The sequence below is a fragment of the Chamaea fasciata genome, unplaced genomic scaffold (genome assembly GCF_029207755.1).
Source record: "Chamaea fasciata isolate MVZ Bird 193981 ecotype frontalis unplaced genomic scaffold, bChaFas1.0.hap1 SCAF_1, whole genome shotgun sequence".
Classification (NCBI taxonomy): domain Eukaryota; kingdom Metazoa; phylum Chordata; class Aves; order Passeriformes; family Sylviidae; genus Chamaea; species Chamaea fasciata.
In genome coordinates this window covers 54,748,063-54,766,663 of record NW_027094086.1, presented here as the reverse complement: position 1 = coordinate 54,766,663, position 18,601 = coordinate 54,748,063, and positions in this window count along the sequence as shown.

Here is an 18,601-nt window from a genome sequence, read left to right as displayed (position 1 = left end):
GCCAGATGCGACATCAACTCATAAAAATACGTGTCTCATATCTATATATATGTATGTCACATATATACATATACATAGACATATACACATAGATATATATGAGTGTCTTTAAAATTATGATCATTTAAGGTTTATCCTGATGAAACCTGAGCATCATAGACTGTCATAGAAAAATAATTAAACAGCTATTTTTAAATCAGGTGGTGGTCCAGGTTTAGTAAATATCTGTTTGTTAATCACTGTCATTGATCACTCATCTGACTGAGTAATCAATAAATGATTGAAGAGAGATTTCTTAGGGTTTGATCAAGAAAGAGGAAAAAAACAAGCCAACCGAACCTCAGCTGTCAAGAAAAGAACTCATCTACCAATGCTTGTAGTGAAAATATTGTAAACGCTGTCTTTAGTCTTATTCTCAACAGGAAACTGAGCTGCTGCTCTTGTTTTGAAGTAATTCTAATTGCCTGGTTCCAAAATGTTATTACTGATATCTGTTAAAATGTGAGAAAACTTAGACTTTAAAATCCAGGGTCTCTACACTGGACCTGTTTGGGGGAGCCCTATTTGTACATCTGTGCCACTGTTGGAGCAACAAACTGTTGCTCCATCTGTCACATCCATGTGTCTCTATATTGGGAAAAAGGATAAAATATTCTTGAGGAGAGGCATTTAAATTGGGCCCCCAATGATGTTGGCTTACTGATTGAAGTGTCTGGAATTCCATCTCCAGGCTCTGGGCTTATCCCACAGCCATTGGCATCAAAGTGGTAGGATTGGGATGGACTGAGGTTCCCCTCCTCCAGAAACCTTAAAGCCCTCTTCACCAGCTGGGCAAGCCCATTACTGAGGCTGTTCTTCCCCTTCTCTTACAGACCGACCCCGTCAGTCCCCAGAGGAGTAAGTTTCTCAAAGCAAGGCCTGTGGTCTAAGTAGCTGAATCCCTGACTGTGGCACCATGCAGTACCATAACAGTTTGTTGATTTGCCTGTGCTTGCATACTCTGACTTTCCTTTCTACATCAGCATAATTTGAAAAACATATTTTAAACTGAAATATGAAGGGTTGGGGCAGGGGGAGGGGGGGGGGAGGGGGGGGGCGGAGGAGGTGTATTTAGTGGGACCAAGAGGGGAAAGGATGGGCAAGGATAGATTTTCCATTAAACTTTGCACTAGTTTGGTTTTATTACTTTAACCTAACTTTTTGGTTAGTTAATAATCATATACAATACATCTTTTAGTGTGTTTCAAGCAGAAATTTAGATTTCAAAATCACACTGAACCTTAGATTATAAATAATTATAAGTGCTTTCATCTGTGACACTTGAAAATGTTGATTTATTTAGAAGTTTCTGTTAAGAATTTATGTAGAACTAAGAACATCTAATAATAACCTGGTGGTTGGTAAATGAGCACTACTGTCCCAGTGTTAAGACCACTGGATTAACTTGATAAAACAAAATTTTAAAAAATTAAGTTCAGCAACTCCTCTGTCACCTTCATCCACTTCTGAATGTGTTCCTACTGAGTTTGTTATTGCAAAGTGTGGCAGATGTTGCTATACTGATCGCAAATTTCTTATTTATACCATGTAAAATGTGCAGTTTCAGGTCAGTTACTCAGATCTCAACTGAGCCAGATTTCTAAGTGTGTGCTTAACCTCAAAGTGGCTTGGAAGAATAAAAATAGGACTGCCATAAGTAGGAACTAGAGGCGACAAGGCACTTGAGTGAACTGGGGCCTTGGAAGGAGCAAGAATTCAGCCCAGGTAGCACAATGTATTAGGGCTTCTTATGTGCTCCTGACTGGGAGGAACATCTCCTGTAAAATTCTCCATAGGAATACAATTCTGTCTATGAATATGTACATATTCATACGGTTAACCAGATTAGAGAAGCAAAACCAAGCAACAGCCCCTATTTCAATGACTATTTGGTGTCTGTGGATGGAGAATGGTCATTATGGCTGCTAATAAATAATGATCCAGTGATAACACACAGCTATAGACTGTAAGGGAAAACGTACTGTACTTTGTTCTATATATAGTTTCATCTACAAGAAGTTAGTGCATCGTATTTCCCATCTTTGACACATATGTGATAAACAACTGTAGTACTGTATTCTGACAAAATATTTTATTTTTGCTGCTTTTGTTGGATTTTATTTATTTATTTTTTTATTACTCCCTCTCTTCGGGTTTTTGTTTTTTGGGGGTTTTTTGGGGTTGGTTTTTTTTTGGTTTGTTGGGGGGCTTGGTTGTTTGCCTTTAGTTTTTTGGGGTTTTGTTTTTTGTGGGGTTTTTTTTTTGTTTGTTTGTTTTGGTTTTTTGTTTGTTTGCTTGTTTGTTTTTTGGGTTTTTTTTGAGAACCTTTTTTCCTGAAATCCACTGGAGCAGTTATCATGCTGGGACTTTTAGAAAAGATCACCCTTCAAAATGCCAAGAATGAAAACAGTGTCTTCCATGTAATTGTAGTTTTCTAGCTCACTCTCTGTTAAATTTTTCAATTATACTTTTTCTTAGTGCTACATTAAAAATGAGGCTCTCTCTTAGGACTAAATACTAAGTGTTTGACATTTCTTTTCATTTTGAAGGAGGTTGCATAGCTGACTTGCCAAGCAACAATTTTTGGTCTATAAATATTTTTTGTACAAAAGCATGAAAACCTTTGTCACAGTTTATTACTCTTTTGACAATACGGTGAAACATATTAAAAGCAAGTCCCTACATAAAATGTTCTGCAGTTTAGTGAATAGCAAACTCTCTTGCTATGATGAAATTCCTAATGCCTCTGTACAAGTGTGACAGAGGGGTTGATATTCCACCTCCTGAGTTGCCACTATCATGCTAAGCCTCTACACAGAAGTTTGCAGTATCTCTACAGCCTTTTAAAAATAACACACTGTTATTTTTAAATAAATACACTGGCTGGTAAACCTACAATGAACTTTCAGAATTAGCTTTTAGGTTTCAAGGCATATGCATGTGTATTTATATGCTAAGTGTAAGAAAAGTAAATATAAGGATATTTCCTTTATCATTCTTATAAAGGATTCTTTGTGTATTTTTTTATGTTTATTGCACATCATCATATTTTATTCTATTTTCTCTGCATTTTTTATGCTTAGACATTTATAAACAACTACCAAACAGAAAAATACTGAATAGAATAGGGTAGGACACATGGAATTTAGAATAATCTTGTAAAAGAACCACGCTATGCACATTGAACACATATTGAACCATTAACATAAAAACATAATTTTCAAAAGCTACAGGAAATCTGCTGTAAATATTATCAACAAGTTTGTATATGGAGCCAGAGATTCAAATTTCATGAAGAAAATCCTTTTCAGGTAGCTCCTTCAAATCCTCATGATTTTCTTCCATTTCTCTTCCCAGCTATAATAGATTCAGCTTCTATCATTCATCCAGGGCAAATGCATTATTAGAAGATTGTCTGAGGTTAATGCTTCTCTTATTTAAAGCCTTTTACTCTGTTTTATTCCTTGCATTCCCTTCAGAGCTCCATGAGAATGTGATAGTATCAGCCAATCATTCAAAATGATAGAAGTGAATACTTTAATTTTTTATGAAATATAATATTTCATTCAAGATAATAAAATATTAAATTTTACATATGCTATTAACACTGTTGCATTCCTAAGCCTTATAAACTAAAGGTATTCACTAAAAGCAACGAGCCTGGAATTATTCTCTGATCCTAAGCTAAGTGGCATAGACTGGCATCATCCACAACATACAGCACTCAGTACTGAGTCTCCACTGAACCCTACAAAATTTCTTTCTATCCCAGTATTATCTTGTGTGTGTTCAATTCAAAACCCAAAAAAGAAGACAGCGGTTGCACGGATGCAGAATAATGTTTTCATAGCACTGAACAGAGAGGGTGTGTTATGTGTGACAAAGTATAACATCAAAGTGTCTGATCAAGTAAAGGTTCCTGGGTAATGGAAGAACTTGGAGGAAGTGATCTTGTAAAGTGCTTTAAAAATCACGTATTTGTAGAGATTTCTGCTGCATGGTCCCCTTGAAAAATCTCTGACGTTTGCTTCTATGCTAGGAGTGTTGAGCCCCAGTCCTTGCTCAGCATTTTATTTAAAACAGGCTTAAGGTACTTCTTTTCCCTGAGGTGAGCACAAAGGAGAACCTGACAAAACTCCCCAGAAGGTTAAGACCCAAACTTTACTGGCAAGCTTCAGAAGATCAGGAATTGGACAAAAGTTAAAAAATTCAATCAAAATAAAGCTTCTCAGGAAGCATAGACTTCTCCAGCCTTTCCCATCCAAACTTAAGTTACCGATATTTCAAGAAAGGAAATTAGAATGTAGAAAAGGAGAGAGAGAGAAAAGCAAGAAATAGCTACATTTTTGGATCCAGTTGTGGTCTCAGCTACCATAAAATCCAAGATCAACAGGGATGTGACCATGTGCATCTCAGGGCAATGAGTTTTATATGCACTGGCCTCCTGTGACCAACCCCACCCAGGTGGGGATTTCCAATCATCTGGCTGTTCTGGGGCATGAGTGGGGCAGAATCCTGCAGAGATTTGTTTCCAGAACTCTGGTGAGACCCACAACTCCTGCAATAATGTTTAGTAACACTAAATATGTCAAGGTTTATTTAGGAAAAAAAGATTCACTGTCCTTCGTTCCACTGTCACTTTGGAAATGGAGCACTAGCTTTTCTCCTTGGTTTAGTGAAATCCTTGCGCACATCAGATTCAAATTATCTCAGAGTATGCAGGTGATACTCCTGTGGTAGTCTGTAATTTAAGTTCTCATACAGCTTCAGCAGTATTTTACAGAGATGTGGTGTAAAAGCTCAGAAGACATATACTGTCTTATAAACCCATTCCATTTCCTATCCATGATCTTCCACTACAATATTTTTCTTGTTTTTTAGTTTTACTTCCAAGTGCTTTCTGCGTCTTATTCTCTGGTGTGTCCTTGGAAGAGCAGTGGGGACCAGTGGCAATCTGCTGCCCCACTGAGAGCACCACTCTGAACCTCTGTAAAGAATTTAAAGGAAATTTATCTACAGAACTGTGAAAGAGCTTTTCTCCAGATGGGATCAAACTCAAAAAAGTTAATAAAAGTCCAATTTACTACACTTATTTTAAGTGTACCTTCTGCAGTATTAGAAATCAAACTTCTTGTGGAAGTATAACAAGGTTGGCAAGGATAATTTCCCATCAATAAATGAGTTGGACAATGTAGGAAGTTTAATACAGTATAAGTTAAATGTATGGAGCCCAAATAGTAAATCTCTCTTTCTTCATCTTGGATATTTTAGTGCAGCTTATTTGTAGATATGACTCCAAATAAAGATTGACAAAGAAACATTGGTGGTTATAACTTGTGTTTTAATGTACAGTGGAGTCTTGGCACAGTGCATTCATTACACTTTTTCCAAGGCCACCTTTTCTCTTGTATTCATGGTTTTTGTTTGTAATTATTCAGATCACAATGACCACCATGCATATGCAACTAGAATTACTGGGAATAGAACTTACATGCACGTAACAAGAAAGAAGTGGGCTAAAATGAGATTTTAGTCTGCATGCACATTGAGAATCATAGGTGTATCTTTAGGCTGTTCCTTGCATATTTTAAGGGGTTTTGCACTTAATTAATATAATGAATAATCCATTAAAACTAATATAACTATTCCTAATTGCTTGCTCATGAAGAACATAAGTTCCATTTAAGAGTGTCTTTTTTCACCTGCGGCATCCTGCTGGCCCTTCCTTTTCTGGTCTGCTTAGTAGTGGGGGGTCCCTGGAGTATTCTTCTGGAAGCACCACTTTTATACAGTCCAAGACCAGCTATCCAGAGGTGTTCATGTCATTTCTACAATTTGGGATAGAATGTGTGTAAGCAGTTGCTTCCTTTCCCACCATTTGTCATGGTGGGAGACTTGGTACAAATAGGTTGCCCAGATCTGCCTCACCAGGTCTGGCGTTTCCCTGTTGTTGCCTCTGTGCTCTTCCCACAGTGTGCACAATGGAATCTTGCCTAGTGTGGTAATTCCAAGCCTTTCACCTTTATGTAGGCCTGAAATTACCACCTTCCTGCTTGCCATCTGTGCCTATCACTGTAGTTTATCTTATGGGGACAGTGTTTTTGAGACATTTTAACTGCATGCTTTATCTGCTGACATACACAAAGTCTCCCTAGAGAGACCTCTGATTTAAAATAGGAGGAGAAAAGGTCTAACTCTAATGAGATCTTTGCATTTTGATAGTGTTAAATTTTCTAAATAAATTTCCATAATTTCAACTTTTTATTTGAAAGATCAGATGGTGTACCTATGTCACAAGAGTTTTGTAAATTGAAACACCAAAAGGAAGGCAAAGTAGTTAAGCTGTCAAAACCCTCAAACAAACCCAGATCTCACCATCAAGTTGTATTCCAGAAAAGAGGAAAAAAACCTTAAAAGACATGCATAAGATCCCCAAAATTCTATCCAAAATCAAGAGATACATCAATTCAATATTTCTATCGACTGAACTGATCAGAAAATTTAAAAAAGAAACTGGAATAGAAAACCAAGAAATTTTACTCTGGGGTCAGCTAGACTAAACAGAAGCTCATTCACAGCAAACACACTACATGACAGATGATAGATATACATGTCAGAAATAAGAAAGTACCATCAAAAAGTCCTTATGTAGTCTCCAGAGTTTATGGACAGTTGTTATAAAATCCATCGTCCACATATTTCATTCTTCACCTTTCTTGTTTCCCCACACACCCTTTCCAGGTTTCAATCACCAGTGTCTCTCTTCCTACTCAAAGACAAATCTATAGCATTATTAACTGTCAGATTTTCCTCTTTGGGTAAGCTTATATCTAGCCATGAAAGTAGCAGCCTGTATCCACTGTTTCTAGTTCATATAAGTGCATTTACTTATGACCAGGACCATTTAATAAAATGTAGATAGTTTTCTTCATATATTTATTGAAATTAACTGTTTCAATAAATAATTTCTCAGTAATGATTTTTCTTCTGATTCATACCTAGTAATTCTGTGAGAGATTTTTTAGTTCATTCTTATTCAATTTCTGGTGTTTTCTCTTTCAGGAGCTCCAAATGGACATTATTAAGGAACTGTTTATTTGTCTGGTATCCTCATAATTTTTTACTGTTTTTGGAGCAGCAGATGATGATTAGATAATTCTATAGGGTTACAAATTGTAATTAAGTTGATCTGAGGTATAAATATCAGTGTTTAAAATCGCATGTTTGAGCTGTCCTCTCTTCTTAAATGTTTCAAGCACCAGATTTTTTTCACAGTATACAATGGGTTGTTGATCATTTAGTCCTCTTAATCCTAATCAATAAAGTAATTGAGCAAAGGACTTTGAAAATTGCTTTTCCAATGTTTCTTTCGTATTCAGACTAGTCATCATCTGTTCATAAAATTTTCAATGTTTATCTGTAACATTGCCCTTGTAAAAACTGATCTTATAGTCAGCTAGTATTGATAATGATTGATTGTCCCATTTTAGTTTTTGCTCAGTATAGAACCTTTCCAAATTTTGATAAATTTGGCCATTACATTTATTTGCAAATAATTTTAAAATACTATGTCTTGGCTTTCCTATGTAGTTCCACAGTTATATTCAGATTAATTAAACATAGGTCCAAGATTCTTCTTTGTATTTAAATATATTTATTTTTATATTTATTTACATAATATAACAATGTACATTTAAAGAGATTCTTGGACTATGCTAATCCTTGTTTAAAAAAAATATTTTGAAAGAATTCTTTTTCATTTTGCCATTACTTGTAGTCACAAGCAAAAGACCTGAGAGAGGAACAGCACTAAGTGGAACTTTTAGAGATAAAATAATTTCCATGTTTGTTATACTGATGATTGAGAAAGTTTTTGTGGGAGGTCGCTTACTAACAGTGCTCTGCTGCAGTGCCTAATGTGTTCCTAATATCATTCCATATAACTGTAATTGCTACACGTGATCTGGTACTGCATGACATGGAGAAAAACAATAACCAAAACTTAAATCCTATAATGACTAAGGCAATTACATTACACCCTTTGACTACACTGGAACATGCCCCACTTATGCTCAATTTACCAATCATCCTCTTAAGACATTCCCTTGTCTCTTTTCAGCTACTTGTATTTGGGGCTTTCAGGTCTTCCCACAGATAAAAGGAGTCTTTTGCATTACCTTGGTGTCTGAAATGTCACTGCATTGGAAATCACTTTAAGGAAATTCAGTCCAGACTTTTCCTTTTATAAACAACTCTTTCAAAAGACTAGGAAGGTTTTGAAATTAAGAAAATAAAAAAAGTGAATTAAAACAAGACACTCAGTTTTTATTTTTATTTTACAGTAGAGCAAAATTAAAACAACTAAACAAGACAGACCACAAGTATAATAGTTTCTGTACCTCACTTCAACCTTGAAGTTTGTCTGCTTAAACCAGATTATCCCTGTTCCTCATTGTCACAACTGTAGGACCCATCACTCCCCTTAGGTATTTGTACAGTCTATTGACCCTCCCTTTCCCAAAAGTGCTCGGTAACTCTCCAGGCAATCTATCTCACTTGTTGACCATGAAATAACACAATGTATTCTTGAAAAATACACTGCCGCATTTTGGGAGTTTAAAATTACAGTAAAATAAGCTTAAAATAAAATTGGAAAGGATTTAGCTGAGACTTGCAAATAAATTCCTACAGTAAAATCCTCTAAGCTTGGTGAGGGTTGCTAGGGAAAGCAGTAATGTGACACAATAAACAACAAAACAAAACACTAATAAGTGCACAATGAACTACAAAGCTCTGTTGGCAGAAAAATACACAAAGGGCTCATTTTTCCAAAATGCATAATGAATGAGCAGGATCATCCCCATTTTCAGATATAACATCAGAATCTTGGTTTAATCTCCTGGAAAATTATTAAGGTTTCAAAAATCAAATCAAGTCAGCATTCCTGAAGATAAACGAAAATGACAAATTAGTCTTTTTTTTTTTCAGCATCTGTGATAGCATTAATCATGTAACTGTGGCTTATTTATGATCCTTTCTTTGATCTTCACAATGCATATCTACTGGGAGAGTTGAAAGCAATAAAGATAATTTTGATGTATTTTTGGAAGGTGTACTATTTTTATGTGAAAATGTATTTAAAAAAGCATAGTGATATAATGTATGATTAAAACTGAAAAAGCGCAGTCCTTGTTTCCTTCCTAGCTAGGGAATTTGTCCAGAATCACCATTCAGGAACTCATTAAAATTAGAGAGAAGAAATTCAATAACATCTTAAAAAAAAACCAGAAAATAGCAATGTTACTAGAAACTGCCATGCATTTAAGGGGAAAAAAAAGGAATAGAAGAATAAGAACATTGCATCATTACCTTATTAAGTAGTAGAAACACTGAACTGTAAAACTAAAGTTCACAAAACACTGCATTTCTACAACAAAAAATGGCTAAAATGATTCAGTGATTGAGTCTTAGTGATTCTGTAAAATGGCATAAGGGCATTGTTTAGTACAGCCAAACTGAAATTTCAGAATACTTTTTCCCAAGTCATAGAATACAGACTGGCATATTGGGTAGAAAGGATTTGTTTAATATCTATAATAAAGGAGGGGAACCTTAGTTAAAATCATTGTTCTGCTTCAGTGTCCCACGTTGACTACAGAAAGAAAATGTACACAGTTACAATTCTGTCAATGATTCTCATTCTCTGTCTCCGTGGAAAATACTGTGAATTATTCATAAAAACGGATTCATCAGAATGGGAAAAGATGGAAGACGGGGTTTTTTAAAAACATTTCACTTATGTATTTTAAAAGGAGGAAATGTAATGCTAGGCTTAAGTTTTTCAATATTTATATAGCCAAGGTTATAGTTACGATTATGTGTACATGTTCTCAGAGACTCAGTTTACAAAGTAATGAGCACTGTGATCCAACAGAATTTAGTATATCTCAAAAGAATGCATGATTTACTAACCCTAATGAATGCAGTACCTCAAGTCTTCGTCCATCTGGACATTTGTTATTCTGCAGTACATTTGAGAACAATTTGAAGTTTCACTTTAATAACATATGATATTCCATGTAATTTTTAAAGAGATTTTTCATTTTGAAGAACTCTTGATTAATGTCTTTGTTTGCCCAATTCCTTCTGCTGGCTCTTAATTGTTTCTTGTATTAACAGTTTTAATGAATTTAGAGCCAAAGTCTATTAAAAATAAATCTTTAATTCCACAGCAAAAGTTGTTGGACTCAGGGTTTTTCTAATCCCTTTAGCTGCTCAATTCCCAGGATTCCTGGTTGACAGCAATTTTTTGGTCCAATTTCCTATGAGAAAATCCAAATTTCCTTCATTACGCCTAGCTAGGACCTTGAGTAAAGTGGTAATAAAATATTTCACTGCTTATAGAACATTTCACATGTTCAAAGCTTTAGGGAAATAGTAACTAATTAAATGAGTTGGACCTTCTTGTTGTTAATGCTGTTCACAGAGCATGCTCATTTCTGTCATAATTGCTCTTCAAGTGCTAATATAAAAATGACATTCAAAGCATCTTGACACAGGATTTCTGGATATAGAAATGGTTGAGAAAACCTTGAAGTTGACAGACTGAGGGAAAACTTAAGAAACCAATAGTTATCTCAAGGAGTCATATCTAGTAATCTTACATATACAATCTACAGAGAATACAGGAGTGTTGTTCAGACATCTTAAATAGGATGGTAACAAAGTGTCCTGGTTTCAGCTGGGGTAGAATTAATTTCTCAGTAGCTGTTACAGGGCTGTGTTTTGGATTCTGAATAAGAATTCTGTTCATAACACACTGATGTTTTGGTATTTTGCTAAGTTGTGTTTATCTTAAGTCATCCAGGACTTTTTTTAACTCTTCTCGTGTTCTCTCAGTGAAGATGAACACAAAATTGGGAGGGACTAGAGCTGGGAAAGATGACCCAAACTGACCAAAAAGATGTGACATGCCATAAAACCTCATGCCCCACCTATAAACTGGGGGGACATATCCAGGAGGGGGATCTGGACTCGGGAAGAAGGATCTGGCATTGGTTAGCATGTGGCGAGAGCTTGTAGTTCCTCACTTGTTCTTTACCTCATTACTATCATTAATATCATTTACCATTATTACTGCACTTGCACTTTATTTTACTTATTAAACTGTTCTTACCTCAAAAATTACAGGTTTTACTGATCCTCCTTCCCATTCCACTGGACTTGGGGGGAAGAGGGAGTTGAGTGAGCAGCTGTGTGGTGCTTAATTTCCAGTTGGGTTTAAACCACCACAAAAAGCAGCAAATAACAACCCAAGTATTTACTTAAAATTTTGACCACAATTTTTTTGCCCACCGAACACCTACCTTGGAACTATCCTTAGTCAAACAAACAATATGGTTTACAGGCTTGTTAGTAATTTACAGCACTCCTGAGAATGGCTGAAATGAGATTGAGTTGATCAATTTTATTCTTCTTTCTTTTTTTTGGTAGAAATTATTATTAATTATTATTTCTGTTAGACAACTTTTTTTTTTCCTTCACTCTTTTTATTTCTGAGTTATATGTCCTAAAAATCTATTTCTTCTACTATTCTTTTTGGTATGCTGAGACTGAACCTTCTCCAGTCCAATTCTGGGCTTGTCAGGCATAACCAAGCCACAAATACCATGAGCTGATTTGATGATGGGGAAAAAAAAGCAACTGAGTAGCCACATTTAGCACAGTGTCTGGGGAAAAGGGAAAAAGAAAGAAAAGGAAAAGGAAAAGGGGAAAAAAAGAAATTTTGCCTATCATCTGTCTTTGGATGCTTCAGAAAGCATAGCGCACAGCATGAAATCTAGGCAGATCTGCAACACACTCGATACATCAGTTTTAAAACAGAGACAAGAATCAGAAGTTTAAGAGTGTTGAACTATAGAAAGACACAACAAAAAGTTTAGCTAACCATAAAGTTACTATAGAATGCAGAAAACACTTTCATCTCTGCATTAATTTCTTGTAGAAATTCTAATATCAGAACATCTCCCTCATGGTACACACTTTTCTTACTCTTCAGACCAAGAATCCACATACAACTGACTGCAAAAAATAGTTGTGAGCCAGGCACTAGGGATGCTGATGGGATTGGTTACACTCAATGTTTGTTATCTGTTAGGCTTTTGCCTATCTTACCCAGGTGTAATTAATCCTATTTCAAGTAAACAGATCACTAAAATATTGACATGTTAAAAAAGCAGACTGGCATATTTGGAGATAAAATTATTAATTCAGTTTTAGGGGTAAAGCACATGTGGTTGCTAGCTCAGAGTCCTGCTCAAATAAACAGCACAAAAACCAAGGCATTGTTGTCGAACACAAAAGGATAAAGAATTTTTTAAAGAAAATTATAAAGTATTTCAGAAATGAAGCACCTGGAGACTTACTTTAATTTGGGCTTCAATTATCAAAATTTTTTGTGGTTTCAAGTGCCTTCACAAACCTGAGGGTTTTATGTGTAAGGATCTGAATGTGGGTTCCACATTGGTATGTGATACCATTATTACCATTACACATTTGGATCAATGTATTTGAAACACTGCCCAAAGAAATAGAGTTGAAAAAATTACTGTAGTTCTTTTTGCATAAGGAAAGGAACAGATAACACATGAAAGTATATAAAAGGATGCTAAAATAGCAAAGTGAAGCTCATGAAATGGTTTCAAATCATTTTGTACATTTTGTTGCTGTGCATAAAAAGGCATAAATTGTTACATTGAATCACTGCATTTTAAAATTACCAACAAGTTTTCTGTGTGGAAAATGACAACCTTACTAACAGTGATGGCAAATTTATAAGTGACTGTAAGAGTATTGTTGAGTAAAGCTTTCGACAGCACACTTACAAGCATAATTATACTAACTACAACAGATCCACCTGTAAGTAGAAGAAATGGACAACAACATGTACATAGTACTATTTTTTCCATCAAATTTTGCTTCTACAATAAGAAATATTATTGTCTTTTAAATTCTCTAGCCAAACTAATTTCAAGGTAACTTAAAAAAAAAAAAGGAGAAAAAAGAAAATCCATGAAGTTAAAAAAGAGTAAGAGTAACTAAACTGCTTTTTAATGAAATGAAGGGCTCCTTCCTAAAATGCAAATCCTAAATATCATTTCAAGACATCTAAAAATAGATAAACTTCTGCCTTTGAAGAATTTGTCTTCTGAAGTTTCATGACACATAAAATTTTATGATTTTATCCAAAAGTATTTTTACTGTGTTTTTAAACTACTTTTCTTTGTGAATCAATATTTTGGTTATTAACCAGGGAGATGAGCCTGAAAATGAAAATGCAATTATAGAGACCCAAGAAAAAATTATTTTCTTTCACACAGGATAGAAGTGTTCTGATTCTCTTGCTGGTATAGTCATATTATTCTCAGACTACTGAACTATACTTAAAAATAGAAAAACTACTGTGAAATTGAATTAAAATCATATAGCCGTTTCAGCAGGCATTGAAATGCTAGCACAAAATTTCTACAGTAGTGTAGTAAAGAAAATCATTGGAGAACTTGCACAAGAGATATTAATGTTTTACTTTCAAAACTGATGCTTAATGTTAGAAAATAAGACTAGCTGATATTTTTAGGTCATTCAGAATTAAGGTCAGACATTACAGTATCGCAATCTAGTTCAAAAACCTATGTAAACAGTTAGCAGACCTTATTAACAATTAGATCATTTTATCAAGTTCTTACATGCTGTTTAAACATTTGGCAAGAACCAGTATCACTGGATATGGATGATCTATTTCATCATTCATATTCAAATTGCTGACAAAACTGCATCTTAACATAAGAAGTGTTTATCCTTTTTTGATTCTTTATGTGATTCATAAGATCTTCATCTTCAAGCAGGAAAAATATTTAGAAATATGGCCTTCCTTAAAAGCAGGTCAGCAGGTATAATTCATCCTTGCTTAAAGACTTCCAAAGAAAGGACATATCAGAAGGTTAGACTGTCAGTCAGAGGCACAGACTACCTTGCCATGATTCAGAAACAACAATATAGGATTTAAAAAGTGACAGTGTCTTATGTTAAAAAGTAGGACTTCAGCAGCCACCAGCCTAATGAGAGCAGCCATCCGGTTTACAGTGGTCCATCTGCATACTTGCCACAAGCCTTGTTAGATTCTTATCCCAATCAGGCATTATGTGTCAGTCTGTTCTGTAATATTTCTCCACTCTCTGATCTCTGTTTATCATACTTCCTAATATAAATGGCAAGTCCGGACTCACAGAGTGTAATCCAGTGACAGAAATTTTTTTTTTTTAGCATATGAAGTAACTAACCTTGCATTGTAAGGTATTATTTTTTTTGTAGGTGCAAGTCATAAAGGCCAAAACTGTCCTACCTACTCTGCACACTGAGACTGGGCTATGACAGCTCTTTCCAAGAGGTCCTCTTGAAATATTCCTCATCCTGGCCTCAGCCACATGTCCCCTGACTATCAAGAGGTTTCAGCATTTCCCTCCCTTCAACTCAAGGAAGGGTTTGCAGCCAACTGTGAGACCAAGACATCTGAGACACCCTATGAGTCCAGATGGCTCGCCAGCCAGGCAGCTGATGTACTCAGCACATGGCCCCCTCCTTTCCCTTTTCCTATTTATTTTCCCAAATTCTACTGCAAAATAAAGCAAGAGCAAATAGTAAGAAAAAGAAAACAAACAAAACTCAGAATCCCCCAAAACTTTATTTCCTTTTCTTCAAACGGCCAACTCAGATTCAGAGCTGCTAAGATGTAGAAAATTACATAAAAAGTAAACTTAGTGTTAATTTAGCTGCTCTCTTACAGATACTCCCTCCTGACACAGTTTCTGCTCAGCACTAAGATCACCAGAAATGCCATCATACAAAAAAACACAAAGGCAGCAAGGTAATTTAGACGCTTGGATATAATGAGATGTTGACCGAGGTGGCAATATGGAGAGTAACATGTTTTAGTTACATTGACAGTATCTATTATTCACTTTATTATTTTCCTAGCAGGAATATGTCTATCATTTCAATACATGTATCCTTTAAGAAAAAGGACTCCTTCAGAGTCATATATATCTAGTTAAAATATATCCATGAAGGATTGCATTGAATTATTTATAGCCATGAATAGCAAATATATTTCCAAATTCTAAGAAGAAATTGCATGTTATCATAATTAATTCTTGTTCATTTTTCATTAATAGGTAAACAGTACCAGATGATTTTCAAATACTGATAAAAACCAGAAATTTCACGGAATCAATCCTATTTCTTACATCATTGTTGCAGAAATTGATAATATATGAATAAAGGAAACATTACAGACTTTCTCAGTTACATGTATATATATATATATATATATATATATATATATATATATATATATATATATATATATATATAATGCAATCTTCTCTCGGAATTCACCTACCGTGTCAAAAATGTTTCTGTTCACACTATGAATACCATTCTTACCCCCTGGGTTTACATTAGTGTTTGATTTATTTATATTTTTCTGTCTCATTTAAATGTAGTGATTGAATCAGCTATTGAGACATTTCACAAAAAGCAAATCACTTTTTGACTTCTTTAAAAGAAGTGAGCAGTAAGGAAATTGCCAGAGAAAAACAGGACTCACTAGAAGATATATATTGGTCACAGGATAATTCCAAGATAAAACAATTCCAGGTTCAAAGACATTAACAGCTGTCTCATCAAACAATGCTAATCATCACATAAACTGAAAGCAGTCAAACAGCCTCTGGAATGTGAGTTGATACACATACACAGTTGCAGGAACATTTGGAGTAGCAGCTACACATTTTAGAGGCAATTATACTGAAGTTAGGAGTGAATGGCATCATGGTTTGTCACAAACATCAGTGGCAGCAAGGCAAGATGTAGTTCAGAATCACTAATACAAGTCTTGAACATCAGCTACATCCTTGTGACAAATACCAAGCTGAGTTGTTCAAGTTATATAGTTGCATTCAAACTACAGCAGTTTCTCAGGAACAAAGTTTTAATGTCAAGGTAAATGCTGAACAGTAGTTTTTAGTAATATGACCAGAAAACTTCAACCAACACACAAATGCCTTCTGAATAACACTGTCCCTGTTCCTCGAGATCTGCTTCAGTTAAATATGTAGTGTATATCTTTTTCTGTACCAGGAACCACAGATGTCAATAACACAAATCTGTGTGATGGATTTTAAAGTGAAAGAAAGGATGCTTTAAGAAAGAACCCGGTTACTGCCCCCCATTTAACCTTTCTCAACTTTGAAGCAGAGGAGCCTGATTGTGAGACACAGCCTATGTTCAGATGAATAAGCTATTTTTGGTCTCCAGCTATAGTAGGTACTCCCATATTCACTATAGGACAGGAGTAACCATTACTGGTTAGATGAATGTTTCTCTCTTCACCTTTCTATCAATCTTCACTCTAAAGCAAAGGTGAAAAGGTAAAAATCTTGAGAATACTTGCTGGTGTTTCACAGCAAAACTCCTGCAACTATTTCCTAACAAATTGGGCAACAATGCTGCAGAAGAAAGGTACTGTAAACTATGACAAAGGGAAAAGTGACATCTCTGACCAGGTTGTTGTGCTACTGCAGTCAGCACAGTGCCTAAGAAAACCAGTCTGTTAAGTAGACTTTGCTGGCTCAACCACAACACCATGATTATGTGTTCTCTGGCTCATAAGGGTGCATCCTAATGGCTTGCTGCATCAACAGAACTTACTCAGAACTATCAAAAAGCCCAAATCCAACTGGAAAAAAATACCACAATCTCTTTGTTCTATACCATGCAAATGTGGTTAGACACTTGGCATCCACACAGATGGCTGCAACCCATAATTTCAGGTGAGATACTGCAACCAGTTTTGTCAAGAAATAATGTTTAGTGTTGTTCAGCACAGGATGCTGCATCTATGAAGGAGACTAGTTCCTCATTTTCTATCCCTTTAACATTGACTGTTAAGTGTTTATTTAGCTCATAAATAGCCTTAGGACTTGTGTTCCTAACCTGACACCTGTGCCACTGACTATCATACAGTAGGTTTTGACCTTTATAGGACAAATATGCTTACACAAATTTCTAATTCCTTCAAAGACATGATCACAATCTGTAATTAAAATGGATTGCATTTAAAAAATAGAAAGTACCAAGGGTATCATCTTTCAGTAACTAGAAATACATTAGGTTAACCACATTATTTTGGTGTGAAAATGTCAGAATGGCCTCAGGAAATTAATCCAGGTTCTCATCGTCAATGAAAGCAAATGGCATAAAAGGATATGGGAAGACTGACATGTTGCTTGCTTCAGATTCAGGAGATCACTTTGAAGCAGCTGCAGGTTAATTTCGAGGAGTACAGAACATCAGCAGAGGCTGTCTTTTTTCAGCTTTCTTAAGATCATGACTAATGTGCTTGAGCAAGCCAAAGCCTGAGTGAGCCAAGAAGAGGCATTCCAAGTAGCTGCCATCTCTGAAACAAATAAGTAACTTGAAAATCTATGAAAGGCTGAACATTTTGGCAATGTAGTAAGTAATGGTAAGCCTATGGTAATGTGGTCTGATTACTAAAATGTAGATCTTGATTTTAAAAATATTATGCACTCTGGAGCCTAACTTATTACTGAACACTTTACCAGCCATGGATAAGATTAATATCCACAGCTGAACACAGTGTCAGAGTATGTAATTCATCAGGCCACATGCAGTTTCTTGCAGCTAAACTTACAGTCTACACAATTTCTACAGTCAGTGGAGAGAAGTTAGCTCAGGCCTGTATTGATGTCTGAAATAGATCTTCTAAATCATACACTAAAATCACTGTTTACTTCTATTGAATATTGAAGTTACTTCCCAGGGAATTCCTGAGGTGATGATTTTTACAAAGCAGACTTTTAAATTTAGTTGAGGTGAAATGCAACCTTTATTATAATTTCTGCTTTAAATTTCCCCTCTTTTAATTTTAAAATTCATGGTGTTCTATGAAAACTTGGTTGTTTCCTTCCTGATGGCTAGAATTACATGAATAAAAGCTAAGCAAGAGGAAAAAAAAAAAAAAAGATGTAATCTTGGTAAAAAAAAAAAAATTAAAAAAAAAAAAAAAAAGGAAAAGGAAAAAAAAAAAAAAACAAGCCTGACAGCAGGATGTAATCACTTCTTTCCAATGTACATGAGGCAACGATGAGGAAAGTACTAAAAGTCAGAGGAAAATTAGCAGGCCAGATGGCTGGTGAAACAGTGACAAAATGAGAGGAAAATGAAAAACCTAATAAAAATGAGCAAGTGACTATAGGAAGTGCATGCAAGGCATTAGGAATTAAATCATAAAGAACCAGAGAAAATAAAGAGCATTGTTGGAGGATATAGGAGACAGAAAACAAGAAAACTTTGTATAGGGTAGGATCCAAGAGAGGTGACATGTAGCAACAGATGTTTCCCTGTGGCAAACTGAGGAAGAGCCACAGGATTAGGGTGTAAAGCTACTAAATATATATCTTGCTCACATCACTGGTATGTGATT